The following is a 20,652-nucleotide window of genomic DNA, read 5'->3' as shown; positions in this document are numbered from 1 at the left end:
ACTTGTCATTTTTATACAAAAATATTAGTTTTGGATCACTTAGTTGGTGAATTTCATTTCTTTCATATAACACGAACTCAAGATATTGGGAGACTCATATTAAGATTAATTAAAAAGAGGAATTATGATGAGAGAACATATAACTTATTTTTTATGTTTAAGCTCATATTATGGGTGATTCAAATGGCGATGTGGAAAGGTACAAGGCACATCTTGTCACTAAGGGCTTTACACAGAAAGAATACATCGATTATAAAGAGATTTTTTCTGCAGTTTTATCGAAAGACTCTTTCAGGACTATAATAGTTTTAGTGGCACATTTTGATCTTGAATTGCATTAGATGGATGTTAAGACAATGTTTCTAAATGGTGACATTGATGAGACGATTTATATGGTGCAGCTAGAAAATTTCGTATCAGGTGATGCGAAGCAAATGGTTTACAAACTAAAGAAATATATCTATGGACTTAAGCAAGCTTCCCATCAATGGTATCATAAATTCTATTATGTCATCATCTTGTTCAGGTTAGAGATGAATATAATAAAAGATTGTGCGTACCATAAGTTTAGTGGGAATAAATATATTTGTTTAGTTTTATATGTCGATGACATACTGCTTGCTAGCAGTGATATAGGCTTATTATACGAAACTAAGAGATTTCTGATAAAGAAATTTGAGATGAAAGATCTTGAAGATGCCTCTTTTGTATTAGAAATTTAGATACACCGGGATCACCTTTGGGATATTCTTGGATTATCAAAAAAGAGCTATATCAAAAAGGTTATTAAGATATTTGACATGTAGGATTGTAAATTAGGTGACACCTCTATGTCTAAAGAAGATAAGTTTACTATTAGTCAATACTCTAAGAATGACTTTAAGACTAAGGAGATGCAAAAGATTCCTTATGCTTCAATTGTAGGGAGTTTTATGTATGCACAGTTTTGTACGTGTCTGGATATTGCGTACATTATTAGAATGTTTGGGAGATATTTAAGCAATCAAGGTATGAATCATTGAAAAGTAGCCAAATGTGTTATACGGTATCTTCAGAGAGTAAAAGACTATATGCTCTCATACAAGAGACCATATCAGTTAGAGATCATTGGTCATTCTAATTTTGATTTTACTGAATGTCAAGATAGCAGGAAATCTCCATCAGGCTATATCTACTTGCTTGCTGGGGGAGCTATTTCCTAGAAGAGTGCTAAGCAAACACTCGTAGCCTCTTCTATTATGGTAGCAAAGTTTATAGGTTATTTTGAGACATCCAATCATGGAATATGGCTACGAAATGTTATCATTGGGCTGTGTATTGTTGATGGCATAGAAAGACCATTAAAGTTATTTTGTGACAATAAGTCTACAGTTATTTATTCTAATAACAACAGAAACTTGACAAAATCAAAGCCTATAGATATCAAGTTCGTAGTTGTTAAAAAAATTTAGAGTATACAAATATCAATAGAGCACATTGGGAAGAACTCCATGGTTGCAGATCTATTCATAAAGGGATTACCTCCTAAAGTCTTTTATGAGTACATTGCTCGTATGGGTGTAGTATCTCTTGATGATATATAGTTTTAGTAGGAGTTTTGTACCATAGTTGTTTTTATGATACAGATATGTTATAAGTTTGCATTTTGGATTTAGTTTATTCACTTCATATTTCATTTTAGTTATAATATTTTAATTTATGTTTATATTTTATCTCTAAGTTTTCTTGCTATTGATATCACTAAGTTTAAGGTATGACCAGTTAGAAATATATATGTTTGGTCACATTTCATGTAATCTCCATGCTACACATCCATGTTTGATCCATGTTCTTCGGTTATATTGATATACGTGATCATTGATTGGTTTAATTACGACAAATGTAGTGAAAATCGCTTTGATTCTATGTTGATATGATTGATGGACGAGATTATTTAGGGATGCATTTAGGTAATGATAACAAAATTCTAAGTACTCTAAAGTTATTTAATGTACATTATGAGGTAACACATATAGCCCAAATGGGAGATTGTTGGGTTTAAAATTTATCATGTTGGCTTATATGTGTAAATTACTGTGCATAAAAGACTATTACACTAATTGAGCCTAGTTAGAAGTAATCTGATAATGTTAAGGGTATATTGGGCCTTAATGCATAAAATCAAAGTGTGAACATTATTTTATGTGTAGAGACCAAATATGCAATTCCTAATTTTATGATGGGTCAAATTAGAAATATAAAAAATTTATAGGTAGGGTTTTGCCTATAAATAGATAGTTATGGTCTCTGAATTACACAAAATTTTTCTATTATGATATCTCATCACTAGAAATAGAGAGAGTATGAGAAATCAACAGGCTACGTGCTACTTTGGAAGATATATCACAGGACATGAAGATTTCTTCTACTATGGATTCAGGTACACTTTAGTTACAAATATAATCTCTTTGATTTGATATATATTTGATTATTTAGATTTTAAATTTACTTTTGAAATCCTTACAATTAACTGATAACATTCTCTACAAACAAAAAATATTGCTTTAATATCGCAATAATATAAAATCACTACTTTTCTTTGGATTTGGAATTTTGTCCATCTAATTTAATAAATAAACATTTATTATTATTATTTTTTATCATTTAGATTTACAACTTATTGAAGAACAATTGAAGAATCGCACTTTGGCTGTTATTGAAAAAGATCTTTAAAATAATGGTAAAAGTCTTATGGTACCCACCAAATTCAATTCCAATATTAATAGACAAGACGAATAAAGTTATTCAAGAGAACTTCACTATGGTAGAGCTTCTCTAGTTATTAAGTACAAGAAACTTCTTTAAACAACAACGGATTGATAGAAATTTATTTGTAAAGCTATCGTTACTGCTATTTTCAAGGATAATGGAGGATTATTTTTTACCTATGGATATGGTGGGGCAAGAAAGACATTTTTACTAAGAACACTATTTGTAAATTTGCATTGAAAAGAAGAAGTAATATTGATTATTACATCGAGTATAATAACATCTTTTCTCCTTACAGAAGGTAGAACAAGTCATTTTAGATTAACGAGGATTCATTTCACAATATCAAAAAAAATTCCTCTAGCACATTTATTAATTAAAACGAAGCTGATTATTTGGGATGAGGCAACTATGAGAGACAAATTCTGTTTCGAAGCAATGGATTGGACTTTAGAAGACATTCTCATATTTTCAAATTTGAATAGTTTAAAACAACCTTTTGGTGGTAAAGTTGTTATTTTTAAAGGAGATTTTCAATAAATTCTTCATGTCATCCCTAAAGGTAGCGGACAATAAATTGTCTTATAGACCATTAACTCTTCATATTTAATAAAATAATTGTAAGATTTTGAAAAGAAAAAATATACCGTAATACACAGTAGGTAATAATAAAATATGTATCTATAAATATATATATATATATACAAATAATTAAAAGGAAAAGTTAAATAAGAAAAAAAAGAGCCCAGAATCGTCTACGCCTCTGGGAGTATATATATAATTAAATAAAAGACAAATAAAGAAAGAGAAGTGGAGAAGACCGAGCAGCGGCCAGAGAGAGAGAGAGAGAGAGAGGAAAGCAAAACAAAGCACCATGCGCGGTGTCCTCTGTCGAGACGAAATCTAATCTTCATCTTTATCATTTTCATCTGAAAGAGAGAGAGAAATATAGAAGAGAGAGACAGAAAGAATTGGAGAGACTAGGGAGAGAGAAACCTAAAGCATAGAGAGGGAAACGAGAGAGAGAGAGAGAGAAAAGGGAAAACAAAGCATGTTTCGTGTATGCCTCTGTCACGAGGAATCTAGCTTCCTTTGCAAGCAAGGTGAGCTCTTTTCCTTTTGGTGTGTTATTATGCCCTTCCCCTAGCTTCTCATCATCTTCTTTAGCTAAGTTCATCTGCCCAGAACACGTAGCAAGCTTCAAAATAAAGCTATTCCTTTTGCTGTTGTCTTCTTCCGTCTTTCCCAACTTTCTGTTATTGTTTCATTTCATTTAGAAAGTGTTTAGGGACTCCTTTTTGTGTTAGCATAATTGTCCAATGATTAATTTCATTAATCATCAGCTTCACCAACAATATATTTTCTTCATAAATCGGGTAAGATTTATTTATCCTCTTAACACATATATGTGATTAAAACACCTAGAATGTAATTCCTTAAGTGGTTAATTTCATTAAATTGAGAATTAGTAGAAAACTTGGCTAAAGACTTTTTGTCTTAGCTAAATGCACAAATACCAGTGTTATTATATGATTTTAGTACACAATCTGGGATGTAGTTGAACATATTAGCATCCTCAGTAAGGCTTAGTAAGTTAATAGATCAAGGAGAGTGAAGGGTAGTTGAAGCAAATAGGAAATATAAAATTAAAGAGAGAAGATATCCTGGTGACACGGGAGGGTACGGGGAGGATTGAATCTAACTCTTGAAACTTACTCAAGGTATGCAATAGCGAAATAATAACCATCTAGAATTAAAGCTCATCCCTCTAATTGAATCTATAATCCTAAAGGAAAGTAAAAACAAAGACTAGAGAAATAAAATAAAAAGAGAAAAAATGTTACGGACGTATCAATAAGTTGATCTCCGTTGTTTGACTCAATAAGATTTCTAAAGACTTCTGCTTCCCGAAAAACTTAAAGAATTTAATTTTACTAAAAATGGTAAAAGAAGAAAAGTCGAATCTCTCAAGAATTCTCTCAAATTTACTCTCAAATGTGTGTTTTACATCCTAAGGACAATGGTCTATTTATATTTTTTTCTGAACAATTTAGATGAGTACAAAAATCTTAAGATAATTAATAAAATAATAATCTAAATAAAATTATATTTTAATCTAAAATAATTACATAATAAAATAATTATTTTATCTTAAATAAATTAATTAAATAATCCAAAGAAATAGAATTATAATTAAAATGATAATTAATTTAAATTCATATTTATCCCATGTGAAATCTATTTAAAACACATGTGAAATTAATTTTAATACATGGGTATTTTGAAAAGTAGGTCCTAAATTTTTTTAAATAGTTTTAAAATAATAAAATAAAATAAATAAATATTTAAATAATTTAAAAAGGGAAAAAGAGGGGTCAGTTGGTTTGGTCTACCCGAATGGGTCGGGCCAGCCGGTCCGCGCGAGAGAAAGCCTACAGGAGTCGCGGGCTGGGGGACTTAGACTGTTTGAGCCATCCGAGGGCCTGTCCGCGTGGGGTGCGCGCAATCCGTGTAGGCACGCTTGCATGTTTATGGGCCTTGCAGGCTGGGCCGCATGTCCGACGCATGTGTGGGCCTCCAGATCTCTGCATCGAGAGGGTTGCCTGTCTCCAATTTTTCTGCAAAGTATAAGGTCACCTTGACTACTTCATGACGGGACCGGGGAACACTGGTGGATGTGTGGGTACCAAATATCCTGTACATGCATTGTATCTGTAACACCCAAAATAATTTTTTCTATTTTATTTTTATTTTTTTTATGTAATTTAATTTAAATTAATTTTTGTGAATATAAAAATATTAATAATGATAAAATTGGGTAAATATATTATTTGGATTTAATTGAAATTGATTTTGGAAAAAAGGGGTGAAAACTTAGATTCTGGGGGTATTTTTGAAAAGAAATTCGGAAACCGGGAGTCAAAACGCAATTTAAAAAAATTGTGCCCCGTCAGTGCCACGTCAGCAGCCACGTCAGCGGCCCAGTCAGCAGCCCTGGCCAATCAGGACCTGCCGCGTGGCAAGGCCACGCCGACCCGGGAACGGGCCACGTGGGCGATCCGCGTGTGCGCGATCGGACGGCCTAGATGCGTCCCCCCGCGCACGTACGACCCAGATCAAGCGTGCGCACGGACGACCCAGATGCACGCGCACGGATAGCCCAGATGCACGCGCACGGACGGCCCAGATTCAATCAAGTACGGACGGCTCAGATTTAATCGCGATGGACGGCCCAAATTTAATCCAAATTAAATCGCGATCGAACGACCCAGATTAAATCAAGATGGACGGTTGTGATTAAAAGGCAAAGGGTATAAATAAACCCCCCACACCTGACCACAAAAACCCTAGCCGCCAGCCCTCGCCGGAGAAGATGAACCAGACGCCGGAGGAGCCGGTCGCCGCCACCCGCCGCCGCACCGGGGAGTTTTTCGACCGCCGATCGAGGTAAATTTCATACCCCTGGCTCGTTTTTCAATGCTGAGTTCCCCTGTGGCCAAATCGGAGCCAAACTCCCGGCCAAATGGCCGGAAAACACAGCTGAAACCCAGCTACGCCGCCGCGCCCCTCCTCAGTTTTTGCCTCCGATGAGGCCCTTCCCGGCCTCCATTTGATACAATTTTTATATCACCGTGATCGCCATTCTTTTCTCTACAGGCTGATCAGAGCCAAATCACCAAAATACGAACCACGCCGGAGAGCCGCCGCACTCGAGAGCACCGCCGCCGGTAAGCTTTTGTTTTTCGTAATTTTTTGGCCCCCCGAGGGCCCTAGGGTTGTTTTATCGCAGGGACCGATGCAAGTGTTGTCGAATTCAGCCGGAAACGGCCGAAAATGGCCAACCCGAGGCGAATCGTCGCCGCAAGCGGCGGCGCCGTCGCCGGAGCACGGCAGAGCCGCCGTGCCGGAATTGCAATATTTGCCGAAAGGGGCCCTAGGTCTGATTCTGAGATTTTTGGGACACGTGCAGGTACCGGTAGCGTGTTTCAGTTTTTCGAAAAAAAAATCAGGAAATTTAGGGATAACCCGCAGGCGCTCGGAAAAGCCTATTTTGGGTCCCAAAAACAAGTAAGGATTACTTACTCTATTTCCTATCACGGTATTAAAGTACAGTAAATGATAAAATGGTATTTCATGAATCAATAGCTGTGTGAAATTGTTTAAGGTTGCTAATGGAGCCCGAGTCTAGTGTATTTTTCGGTCAGTTGTTTATTCTATTTGACAGTTTTAAATGCAGTATGATGTTTGATGTTTTTATTTCATAGTTTCGTGTGCATGTATCACTGTTTCATTGATTATGGACTGAATGACTGAGAACCCGATGTTGTGTGTTGTCTTTTTGGCATGAACTACTGGTTTGCATGTTTGTGTGTGACTTGATGATGGTGACTAAAGAAAAAGGGATAAAATGTTATGTGAATTGGCAAACGGATAATGTGAACAGCCTGACTAGGTATCCTGGGAGATGGTGGACGGACCGGGTCCGTAGGGAACCCTACCGGGAACGTGGTCTCTCATACCGGACGGGGTATGGAGACCTTATGTGTTTTGGCACCCATACCGAACGGGGTATAGGGACGGCCCGTTTCACCCTCATACCGGACGGGGTATTGAGGTTCATGGTTTTGGCGCCTATACCGGACAGGGTATGGGAACGGCTCTGGAATCAGGTTATAAATGTTAAGGGTTCACGGGTAGTGGGACCCCTATGGATCCCCATGGATACTAGTAGGCTGGTAAAGAGGAATTATGCTGTTTAAAGATTGAAATGCAAACGCGTGATAAATGTTGTATTATAAAGTCTATGTGATAACGTGATGATGATAATGTGTTGCTTGTGTATTGTTTTATAGATCTCACCCAGGTAAATGGAAAGTAAACGTTTTTATGAACAAATGGGTTTATTACAAATTATGCTCCATTGGTCGTTTTTGTTTTCTACCCACACTTACTCCTGTGGTAGTGAGGTAGAGTGATGTCTTTACTGGGCTAGTGTAGCTCACTCCTTACTTAACCATTTCAGATCATGAAGACGTGGTTCCCGAGTCCGTTCCGCAGGAAGATGGTGAAGGGGACGCCTAAAGATCCCATAGTTATAATTGTAGTTCTTACTTTCGAGCATTTATTTTAATTAGTTTATTCCCTCATTTGTTGAACACGTTTTGGTATTGCATAAGGGATGTTAATTGCAATGTTTAATACGCTTCCGCAAATTCAGATTATTTATCTATATATATGCCTTTCCAATATTAAATTTTTCCGAGGCCGTTACAGTATCGCATGTGTACCCTACGGGTACCCAAACTTATACTACATTTGGGTTTTCTTTCTTAGTCAGGATTTGTGAGTCGAGTCGTTCCTTAACAGTAAAATTCGTTACCTTTCGGGTTTTTGTCACCTTCTGGTGTCGTTTTTTCCTAGGCCAGAAACTTTATCTAATAGATTGGACTTCACTGTTTGATACTTGGTTGAGAATAGAGTAACTTGGAGTATTATTGCCTCGCAATTGCTTTCTCTCGTTTCCTGAAAGCTCATTTGTATTTGCCCCCTTCTTGCACTCCTTTGAGTTAGGTGTGTTGTCAACGGGTATCGCGTCATCTGGATTCTTGTGATTATCTTAAAATAAGTAGAACAAAATTAGGAAATTGATCAATGTACAGGTACACTAATAAGTAACTACATATATATATATACAAGTGTTTGGGAAAACTTATATAAGGAACTATCAAACGGCTTAGAAATCTTAGGACTAAATGAAAATCTAAATGAAGTGTTCTAGTTTGTATTTAGGCAGAAAAACCATATAAGGGAAGGGGTATTGATATTGAACTCTAAATTAGGAGAAAAGAAACTGTAAAAGAGCAGCACTAAAAAAAGTTTTTGATGTAAAACGGCAGAAAATAAAAATAAGTAGGTAAAAACAGTTCAGGAAATAGAAGCTGGTACAGATTTGAATGAATTAAAAGTCTTAAGAATATCCAAAAAATTAAACAGAAGGAGAAACAGATGTTGGGACATAATTGAATTAAAAAAAGAAAATAAAACAAGATTATAATTTATTCAGGAAAGGGCAGTAGTTGTAGAATCTGTCAAAGAGGAAATTACATATTGTAGTTTAAATTAGGCTAAATAAGAGATGTTTAGTTTGCGTCTAATCCAAAGGCCATTAGAAACAGATTACCCATTTGGGGAATGGAAAATTAATGGACTGGGAAAATGAAGGTTAGGATTAAGGCTAAAGTGTCCAAGAAATTAATTAGTTAATTAAAGGAAAATATTAGTAAGTAAAGGGATAATTAAATGTGTGGATGATAGTGGTATATCTAATAAATAATAAATGTAATACACCCAAGTAAAAATAATGGAAATATATCAAGAAATAACGATTAAGGAATTAGGATAGAATATTTATGTAATAGTAGAACAGAGTTTAACCGGGGTTGATAGGTTAAATTAAGAACAATACCATGAGCTTTAGCCCAAAAGCCTTATAACAGAACCCAAACGGAGAAGGTGAGTGTTTTAGTTTTCCTAAGATTTGATTCTAGTGATAGGTACTAACAATTAGTCTTAAACTTGTATAGGTATAATGGAATTAGGTACTACGGTTGGAGCTAGATTTTAAGATTTAGTATGATATCGCGCTGCAGTTAAGGTAAGAATTGTAGTATTCTCTTGATCAATTTTAATGAGTTTTCTATATGCATCTAGAAGGTGTAATCTGAATGAAAATAGAAAACAGTGTAATTTTTATCGAACATAGACATGTGTGTTCATGAGATTTAAAGTAAAATAAATTATTTTTTTTTTTTGTGTTTTCTATTAATGGATGTTCATTGCTATGTGTAGGTATTAGGGATAGACTAAATCATTATAAATGGAAGTTAGAAAATAAATAGGTAATAATATGGGGGTTTGGGAATAAAAATATGAAAATTATAAATAATAAATTAGGATGTAATTTATTATCTATAATAATAAATTGTATATAATTAATTAAATAAATAATTCAGTAAATAATCCTAAAAATAAGAGGTAAATAGAAACCAATAAAATTAGGAAAATAAATAAGAAGAGAAAACAAGAATGTAATTAGATAGATAGTCAGATAAAATTAGGAAACCAAAATAGAAAATTAGAATAAAAAATAGATAAATTAAAAATAAAATAATATGAGAAATAAAATAAGATTAAAGTCACCTAAAATAATTTAGGCTTAATTAAAAAAGTATGTTTGTTATTTTTATTTATTTTATGTATGTTGCGTTTATCTGGTTTATTGATTGATTGATAAAAAATGTTATTATTGTTAAGGGAATTAAAATGAATTGTGATGGAATGCATGAATTGAAATAGAAAATGGAAAAGTGTTAGGTTGTGGTCCAGAGAAAGACAAATAAAGGTGGAAAGAACAACATAAAGGAAATGGGATGAAACAAAGTAGAGTTAGGCTAATTAGGTATAAGATATCTTAGAGGTTGTGTCTAAAGAGAAAAATGAGTCAAGTGTCTAATAAAACTTAAATCCATCAAATAATCTAGGAAAATCTAATTCGTCTAATTTTCATGGAGTCCCTAATTGTATTGTATTAATTATTTTGGGACTCGATAAAAGTGCGAGTGTTGGCGTTTGGGTTCCAGGTTAGAAACAATGTTCAGTGTTTCTGGGATAGTGAACTGAACCATTAGATTCATGTATCGCGACCGGAGAGATTGAATGATTGCATTAATTATTATTTAATTGACATTCTCACTCGTGGCTTTGGTTAATATCTGGATTGCCTCATTGGAAATTGGTATGAGCGGTCGTGCATATGGGTTTGGCAATGTGAACTTAATTGAGAATATAAATGGACGTAAAAGACTTAATAAAGAATAAGAGTCAGAGTTAGTCTTGAGTCAAATTCATTATGTCAGTATTAGTCTGGGTGTGTGTGTGTAGAGCTTGCGTGTGATTAATGGTATGTGTGTTTACATGGAATTTTGGGGGTTGGAAGACGGGAACAGGTATACTATTGGGGATTGAATGGTATCAATTATAGAGTAGGGATTATAGGCTGGAGGTTGATTGATGGATTGATGGACTGATTGATTGTTATTGCTTATTGAATAAATAGTTTTCATAAAGGATCACTTTGTATTTTATATAAAGTTTTCACTAAAATACATTAAAAAGGTTTTAAAACATAATATATGGCTTGTTAGTACTATATTTCTTACTAAGTTACCTAAAACTCACCCCAATCCAGATTGTCTTTTTAGGTTAGGGAACTCTGATAAGGTAAGTAGCCAGTGAGGATGTGAAGATAGTTTCCTAACTTGGGGCTAAATCTATTTGGTAGGAATTGTTGTAAATTAGTTTAAATTATGTGGGACAATTGTCTCATGTAATGAAATAATATTAAGAATTTTACTTAGGGATGTTTATTCTTATGTAGTCCATTATATTTGAATAAATTTTTTTGGCTGCATGTTGTAATTCGATTGGTTGGCGACTGTACTCGGGAATCAGGGAATGGGATGTCACATATATAACTTCATAAGGGATCTTCTAATTTAAATTTAGAAGATCTAATAAATATCTCATAATGAATTTTGGACAATAGGATCAAGTGAATAATGTTAATGATGATGAAACAATGGAGGAACTTCATGAAAATATTCCCATTACAAATTCAGGTAATTCACTTAAAAGTCATGGGAGATAGTACATATCTGCCTTTGTTGCGAAGTATGGAAAACCCTTAATATTTTTAAAAGGAAGCATTCTTGCTCCTATAAATGATATAGTAAAAAAAATTAAGGAATTACATGTTTTCTTTACTATTAGAAGATGAAAAACTTTATTTGAGTTCTAATAGTTCAACAAGATAAAGTAGTGTGAACAATCTTTAATATGTTTATAAACTAAACTTTTTAAATAGTATAAACTGTTAGCTGACTTTTAAACCATATTTTGAAGTTTAAACTTAGGTATTATGATGATCATGCTACGTAGAGACTAACACTAGTTTATATAATAGAACAAAAGTAATAATTACTCAATTATATAATTATGTTGACCGAGATAAAAGATACTCAATTTTATAACTCAATTATTAGGTAGCAACATTTCACACAAGATCTTTCTTTACTGACATGCTTCCTGAGTGCTAAACAAAAAAGGAATATAAATATTAATATGTGATAGAAAGGGTGACATCCAAAACTATATTATTAATTTTACTTTTAAATTGGTAATTTTGAAATGTTTCTTAACTAAATAATTATTTCTATATTTTTGAAGTGATACTAAGATCATGTGCTCTGAATTTATATTATGAATCATATAAAAGAATCTATTTCAGGATAAGATATACAATTCTTTAAACAATTCTAAAATATAATTTCTGCATTTAGTTCAGACTTACAAGTATACAATCTACTAAAATAGATTCATTACTATAGATATATTTATATATATTTTAATTTCATAATTTTATTTTACTAATCGTAAACATCTGTGTAGCACCGGTATAATACTAGTATATATAAAAGTAAAACAAAAATTTAACAAATGTTAATTCTTTGCTTTTTGAAAATAATTTACATTTCATATGATGATAATGATATAATTATTTGTTTAAATTTTGTAAGTATTGTCGGACCTAAATTATGTACAACAAACAATAATAATAATGCTAATGTTAAAAATAATAAGTAACAAGAATAAATTTTTTTGATATAATAATAATAACTGATAAATGATAATAAAAGGAAATAATAAGGTTAATAACAATAATAATAAATCTGATCATTTGGTGACATGATAATTAGAAGATTTGACGAATTAAATTTACCCAAGATTGTAGAATTATTATTATTATTATTTTCTGCATTATTAATATTATTCTTTATTTATGTATGTGTTATTTCAATTTTATTTTGAAAAACGAAAGATAAATGAAATGAAATGAGAAAAAAGAAGAAAAAGAAAAAAAGAAAGAAAAGAAAAAAATGGAGAAGGCCAGCAACCCATCCCAGAGAAAAAGAGAAGCCCAACAAAAGGGAAAGAGAAAAAACAAAAATAAAAAAAGAATAGGTATACGTATCTTGTTGATAAACAGTCCCAGAAACATTCCTAGGATTTAATTTTATCAATAGCCTTGAGAACTAGAAGAACTTTATTCTAGTTGTCATACTCAACCGGGTGACTTGCTCAACTAGATCACATATTTCTCTAGTTCAGAGGCTAATTTACTACTGAATATCGAAACACCCTAAATAATTACGGATTCAGGATTTTCGAATGGCAGTATGCTGCCTTGTCGCACGCCTAATGAGTCCTGTTCAAACGGTTAACAAGCAGCAGTAATAATACATACAGAGAATAAAGTGAATACTGAAGCTTTAATAAAACCAGAAATAAAGCAATTAGATCTCACAATTCAAAGTGGAATTTTCACTAAATCTATAACTTGAAAAGAAAGTTATTAGCCACTCATGGTCGTCTTAGTACAGAATAGAGTTTTATGACTATTCAAAAGAGAAGGAAGGAAATTTCAGAAAGCTGTAAATGTTGCAGTACACGGTGGCCAAGATGCCTTGTTCTATAATTTTTTACTCCTTTTAAACCCGAGAGGATTAGGGTTTTGTTTTTGCAAAGATAGGGATCTTTCCCAATGATATCGGCTTCCTTCATGCTTTCCAAAACCATCTCTTTCTTGATTCTTAGTTTTCTCTTCTAGGTGCAACGTGATTTCTTGTTTTAATTCGAAAGGGTGCCTTTTTTTCAAATCTGTTGCTGCATATGTCGAGGTTCAGTTGGGTGTACCTCAGACCTGTCGTCCTTTATGATGCATTAGCCTTGCTCAAGGCTTCATTGTGTGCGAGCCAAAGTCTGTTGTTACTGCAGAGTTTAAGCCTTGATCGAGACTTATACCATGACTAATAGTTTCTTCACGAAATCTACTGTTTTTGTGTTGTTTTCCAGAATTTAGGCTCTATCTTCTATCCTATATCAAAATGAATGAAATAGCTTAAATCGGATGACAAACAATTTAATTAAGTACTCAAAAATGAAAAATGAAGTTGTTTTTACACACTATCAATTTTCCTCACAATTTCTCTATTTCTATCAACCCGACAGGTTGCTCTCTCTCTCTACTAGAATTTTTTCTTTGGTCGACCAGAGGAAGAAGAAGAAGAAGAAAAAGAAGGGAATTTTCGAAGGGCATATGGGTTTTGGAAGATTTGGGCCATCCTTTTGCATGCCACTGATCTAGGCCACACAGTGTGTTTAAGTGGGAAGGAAAAATGGTAATTTCATGTGCATTTTAAATCCTAATAGTCCCATCAAAATTCCACCCGATCTAGGCTGTCCAAATTTTTACTCTCTACTTTTTCTTCTGTGTCCCATAGAAATTCGATCACAGGGACACGCGATATGGGCCGTTGAACGTGCCCACTCACAAAAATCCCACGCGACTTTAGACCGTTGGATCACTGACACGCGCAACCTAAACCGTATAAAGTGCACCTCTCATAGCTTCTTCGCGCTAATCTTGGCTATTGGTTTGATCCTTTGCATGAACGTGGCTTCTCTACTACTTGCCTGCATGGCCTCCACGTGGCACATGGTGGAGGGCTAGCATGTACATGTCGAAACAACGTGTTTTGGCTTTTGAAATTTGCAGTTTGACCTTAGAAATTGGAAATTTTTTTTCAATTTCATCCCTGATTTGAATCTTAATTTAAAAATAGCCCCAAAAGGCTAAAAATTTGTAGTTTTGACCCTTAATTTTCTAAAATTCATATTTTTGGGAAGAAATTTTCAATTTTTTATTTTCTTGAGGCTAAAATAATATCTTTAAAACTCATTAATTAAATTAAACTAACAAGATTAAAATTAGTTTAAATACTAGGTGTTACAATTATTATTATTATTAGTCTCTGCATTATTAATATTATTATTTATTTGTGTATGTGTTATTTCTATTTTATTTTGGAAAACAAAAGAAAATGAAATGAAATCAGAAAAAAAAAGAAGAAAAATAAAAAAGGAAAGAAAAGAAAAAAATGGAGAAGGCCAACAAAAGCGAAATAAATGAAATAATTTTTGGAGTTTTAAAATTCATAATGCCTCTATATTTTTCAACTTGTGGAAGTCTTTATCACTCACAAATGGCTAAATTTTGTACATTGTATTTTGATAATAACACTTGCGAGATGGGAGGTGATACACATTTCATCTAACATTTTTTAAATAATTTATATTGACAATTTCGACATTATTTTTATTAAATGATATTGCAACCTAATCTCTTTCTTTTGACAAAATCATATTATAATTCTATCTGCCCTTTAAGTTGTCCACTGATAGCTACTGAAAGATATGCCAATACGTGTTATTTTCCATTCTCCAATGTTTTGAAGTGATCAATTTTATTTTTTCAATTTGAAAATCCAATAGAAAATAAAGTTTTTGTATAATTTTTTAGAAAATTATTTTGTTGTACTCTAATAGAATTTTTGTTATTTTTTAGAATTAGCTGAACCTTATTTTATACAGTGTGTAACTAATTTAGTAACCTCAGTGATGTACATTTGGTATATGTAAGGGATGATTTACTTTTGCTAAGTATATATTATTTCTTGCACTTGTATATGCTCTATTATCGGACACCGATGCCCTACCAGGTACTACGACATCATAAATCCTATAAATATGATGGATCCAATCCCGTGGTGCCCACAGAAAAGCCACGCACACAGCTGCCTGCGCATGCGGGCATTTCCGCCTACACACTAACCCGTGGTCATAACCATATGTTGCCTACTCCCTTCCATCTTCCTCTTCACCTTTTTCTCTTAGATTCCTTCTCTTCCCTCGCTTCTTTTTTCTTCTCTTCTCCAGCTCGCGACACAATGTCAAGCAATTCTCTCTTTACTTTTCTCTTCTGTCCTCTCTTTTTTTTCTCTTCCCTCGTTCCCTCCTTCCTCTTTTTCTTCCTCTATTTCCTCTCCCACTCCCAGCTCTGCATCGCTCATGCCTCTCACTCTCTCACCCGGGGTGTAACCGGCCCACGACTCCCGTATACTTATATATTTACAGCCTAGCCACTTGTGCAACACTCTTTTGCTTTCTAAGCTTGCAGCCTGTACCGCTCATGCACGCTACCTCTTCTCCCTGTGCCCACAAGCGGCCATGGTCACCTGCACAGGGAAAAAGATGAGAGTGTGTGAGCGGCTGAAGGTGTAGCACAGGGAGAAGAGGTAGCGTGCATGAGCGGTACAGGCTGCAAGCTTAGAAAGCAAAAGAGTGTTGCACAAGTGGCTAGGCTGTAAATATATAAGTATACGGGAGTCGTGGGCCGGTTACACCCCGGGTGAGAGAGTGAGAGGCATGAGCGATGCAGAGCTAGGAGTGGGAGAGGAAATAGAGGAAGAAAAAGAGGAAGGAGGGAATGAGGGAAGAGAAAAAAAAGAGAGGACAGAAGAGAAAAGGAAAGAGAGAATTGCTTGACATTGTGTCGCGAGCTGGAGAAGAGAAGAAAAAAGAAGCGAGGGAAGAGAAGGAATCTAAGAGAAAAAGGGGAAGAGGAAGATGGAAGGGAGTAGGCAACATATGGTTATGACCACGGGTTAGTGTGTAGGCGGAAATGCCCACATGTGGCTTTTCTGTGGGCACCACGGGATTGGATCCATCATATTCATAGGATTTATGATGTCGTAGTACCTGGTAGGGTATCGGTGTCCGATAATAGAGCATATACAAGTGCAAGAAATAATATATACTTAGCAAAAGTAAATCATCCCTTACATATACCAAATGTACATCACTGAGGTTACTAAATTAGTTACACACTGTACAAAATAAGGTTCAGCTAATTCTAAAAAATAACAAAAATTCTATTAGAGTACAACAAAATAAGAAGCACTCGTTGTCTATTGGTCCACAAAGGGATCCAAGCAAACATCCAAAGGCAGATTGAGAGACGAACCTTCGCTATCAACATCATCTAGGGGATGGATTAGGGGTAAGTTTCATAAAAGTCAGTAAGGAAGACAGTATTTAACACGTTATCAAAGTTTCAAGAGTTGTATTTTAATTTTAAAAGTAAACTATCCCTTACCACTATAATCAAATTAGCCTTACCTTCACAGATCGTTGGACATCACCAATTTAAGAAATTTAGAAATCTTGTTGATTTAGTTACAAAGATCATTTAAAATACATATCGAAATTTATAGGCATATTGATGAAACAATGAGAAACATATGTCATTAAGAAGAAACACTATAAATAAGCAATAAACATCGATAATAATCATAGACCAAATAGATCGATTGTTTATTTTAGTTTAAGTTTACAGATATTCATGCGAACCGTTAGGGTCTATATCATTTGAGGGTAGAGGGGATCCCCAACTACCACAGTAAATGAGAAAAATTACAATATAGTACAATAAGTTGATCCATATTGTATGACCACGACATTACGGTGCCATATAGCCCATATAATTAGTCATGATATGCTATCATCGGAGGGGATGCCAGTGCCATTCACAGGGAATAGTTCACCAACATTCGGTAATGGTCAAATAGATAACCGTTCAGTGATATCAGTTATTAGTTTAAGTCATTTATTTTATTTTTAGACAGAACATAGGACATCAGTTTAATAATAGATTTGAAAACAATCAAATTTTCAACAAACTCAAGCTTCATAGAATCCTTTACCTAAACCTAGACCCAAAAAAGGCCTTTTAGACCAATTTGGCCCACTGAGCACCCCCTTAACTAAACTAGACTCGAAGGGAATCCTTTAAACCATCCCAGCCTAAATAATGGTTCTTAAACCCACTCAGATTTATAAAGGACCCGTTTGACCAAAACCTAGATCCAATAGGTATCCTTTGACTTAAATTGGGTTCGATGAGGACCTTTGATCCGAACCAGGATCCAAAATGGATTTATTCTCTTAAACCAACCTTGGATTGATGGGGACCCATTGACCGAACTCGACCCATTAAGCAAACTGGCCTAATCGAGGGCCCATGAAATTTACCTAGACCGATTAAGATCCATTAAATGAACCCAACCCATTAGAGTCCTTAAACCAAACTAGGCCATTGAGTTTCCCTTTGGTCCAAGGCCCAATTTTTGAAAAATCCTCTCAATCATCACCTCACGGGTGAGACCGAGGGCCCAAGCTTAAGCTTGTATGGTGACCTCACACTCGGATGTGCCAAGCAAGCCCAGCCGCATAACAGGCTACACACAACAAGCAACGGTTGTCCCAGTAATTTGGCTTGCGTGTAGTGCACGCAGACATTCGGTGAGTAGCAAGAAATTGGGTGCTATGCTTGCCCACACAACACAGCCACTTGTGTATAGGCCTCTTAGATTGTTGGCATGCCTAGCAGGCCTGCACGCGTGCACACGCACATGCTTGCACCCCTATGCATGCACTTGCGCTCACACACTTTGGCAGAGTCGTGCCTTCATCAAACTAAATCCATTTTTAACATTTCCCTCATGTGTTTCCCTTCATTTTCACTCAAAATCAATATCAAACATATAGATTTATAATGCATTTAAATTTCAAATTTTATTTTCTTCAAAATAGAATAAATCATCAAACAAGCGACATGCATTTTGGAAATTAACATCTACACACACTTCCAAGTTTTTCATAGTTTTATAATCGTAAAACGAGCAATTGATAAAAAGTCAAATTGGTCAGGAAGAAAGAGTCTTAGGTTGGGTCGGACAACATACATCTTAGTTGGTTCCACCACCAACTCGTTTTTTTGAGTTAGTCTTTTTTACCTGAGATTCTCCAAAAACATCTTTAGCCACTCTTTTAATGCAATTGGCCATCTTATACCACATCACATAGGTTTTTTCCTCTAAATTCCATTTCCCTTCCTTGTTATAAAGAGAAAGTCATTTGGCATGCCTGTATGGATTAGATGTCCAAATAAACCCCCCGACCTGAGAAGTCTTTCGACCTCACTCACTTGATCAAGTAGATGGGAAGCTTGAAAAAACGGTTTTTCGCTCCTTCCGTGAAATAAAGCAAAATGGTTGCGGCAACTACAAGTGAAAGTGGCACGAGTCTTGTATGATGGAGAAAAAATGACCATAATCAAAAAGTAGAAAGTTAAGGTTGAGTAGTGAGGTGGGGAAGTTCTTCCACTCCAAATGAGAATAGAAATGAGAACTCATTCCCCCGAGTGGAGGGGAGTTTTAGTCATCAATAGATACGAGATAGGTTCAAAAAAACATACAGAGAAATAATAAGTCCCTTACCCTCGGTGTAGAGTCCTCAGGTTCAAGAAAAAGAAGGTAATAGGCGTTGGTTCGAAGAAAAGAGCTCGTTGTTATAGCTGTGTTGCAGAAGCTTTCTCGGGTTGGAGAAGAAATCTATAAATGGTGGAAGTAGAGCAAAAGAAGAAGAAGGCTCAGATGAATGGCTTGACACTCCAAAAGGAAGAATAAAAATTGAAAAATGGGAAGCAAAATCAACGTGGGATCAAGCTTGATCAATTTCGTGTGTTGAAGACCCACAGCGTGCACGATCCTTCGGTGATTTCTTTCCAGTATCACTTTTCCCTTATTATTGAAGCCCCTCTCTCTATGTTGAACAATAAAGATGAAGGAAGGAGAAGAAAATGAGAGAGAAATTGAGTTGATCGCCTTTTATAGATGAATAACAGTACATGTTATGTGTTGGATCACACGCAAGCTCTCTCAACCGCTGATCGACCTTATGACTAACTAGTTTGATGGGCAACTTCTGCTTAGCTGCCACGTGTTGGGCTAGACTGCTTGCAGTCATGTCCGACACCATTCCCCTCTGCGTGGGCATGCTGGCCTGTCACGCAGTGGGACCTTTTGTCCGCAAGGTATGTATGCCCGCGATGTGGGGTTGCTCATGAATGTTTTCCCTTTTTTTGTTCTACTCCCTTTTCCTTCACATTTTTAAAGATCCCATGAATTAAAATAAAATTTAAAAACATATTTTATGTATAAAAATCATTCAAAAATAAAATTGTGAAATAAAATAGAAATTTTTGTATAGTTATCCATGTAGGTTCAGGGGTATTATATCCTCCCCTCCTACAAAAATTTAGTCCTCTAAATTTGAAAGTTTAGAAAATCTTAAGATGTTTTTCCCATATTTTGTGTTTTCGTTCCCAAGTGGCCTCATTAGGAGAGTGATTCTCCCACACAACCTTGACCATAAGAATGGTCTTGTTTTTCATAACCTTCTCCTGCCGGTCGATGATTTCGACGAGATATTCTGGATAAGACATGTCCGAGTAGACGGGAAGTCGTTAGTGCAAAATAAGATGAGAAGGATAATGGTGATACTTCCTAAACATTGAGACATGGAAGACATCGTGCAAATCCATTAATTCTGATGGTAAAACAATACAGTAAGCCATTAGACCAATACACATAAAAACCTAGGAAGGTCCCACAAAACGAGGACTTAGTAAGCGCATGCTTCCTTTGTATGGGTAAACCTTAAGGAAAATATGTTCACCCATTTCGAATGCCAAGTCCTTTATGTGGTTATTGGCATAACTCTTATATTGACTTTGAGCAGTGAAAAGATTCTTGCAGATGAGGACAATCTTAATGGCTATTCCTAAATAAGGTCAGTCTTCGGACATTGCCCATTTCCAACTTTACTCCAACAAGTAGGAGATAGGCAAGTCCAACCATAGAGTGCTTCGTAGGGTGTCATGCTAATATTGGCATGGTAGTTGTTGTGCTAGGCAAACTTGATCAGGGGCAGGTGGTGGTCCCATTTACCACCAAAGTCAAGCACGTAGGCACGCAACATGTCCTCCAACATCTGAATGGTTCTTTCGTACTGACCATCTATCTATGGATGATAGGCAGTGCTAAA

At 35.1% G+C, this 20,652-nt stretch overlaps 1 pseudogene; it reads left to right on the top strand.

Moving 5' to 3' along the window:
• Positions 1–341: 341 nt before the first annotated feature.
• LOC148266758 (uncharacterized) lies at positions 342–3,400 on the top strand (annotated as a pseudogene).
• The last annotated feature ends 17,252 nt before the right edge of the window (positions 3,401–20,652 follow it).

Source organism: Carica papaya, chromosome 3 (assembly GCF_054855325.1).
Source record: "Carica papaya isolate Zhongbai chromosome 3, ASM5485532v1, whole genome shotgun sequence".
NCBI classification, from domain to species: Eukaryota; Viridiplantae; Streptophyta; class Magnoliopsida; order Brassicales; family Caricaceae; genus Carica; species Carica papaya.
This window is presented reverse-complemented; position numbering and strand designations above follow the sequence as displayed.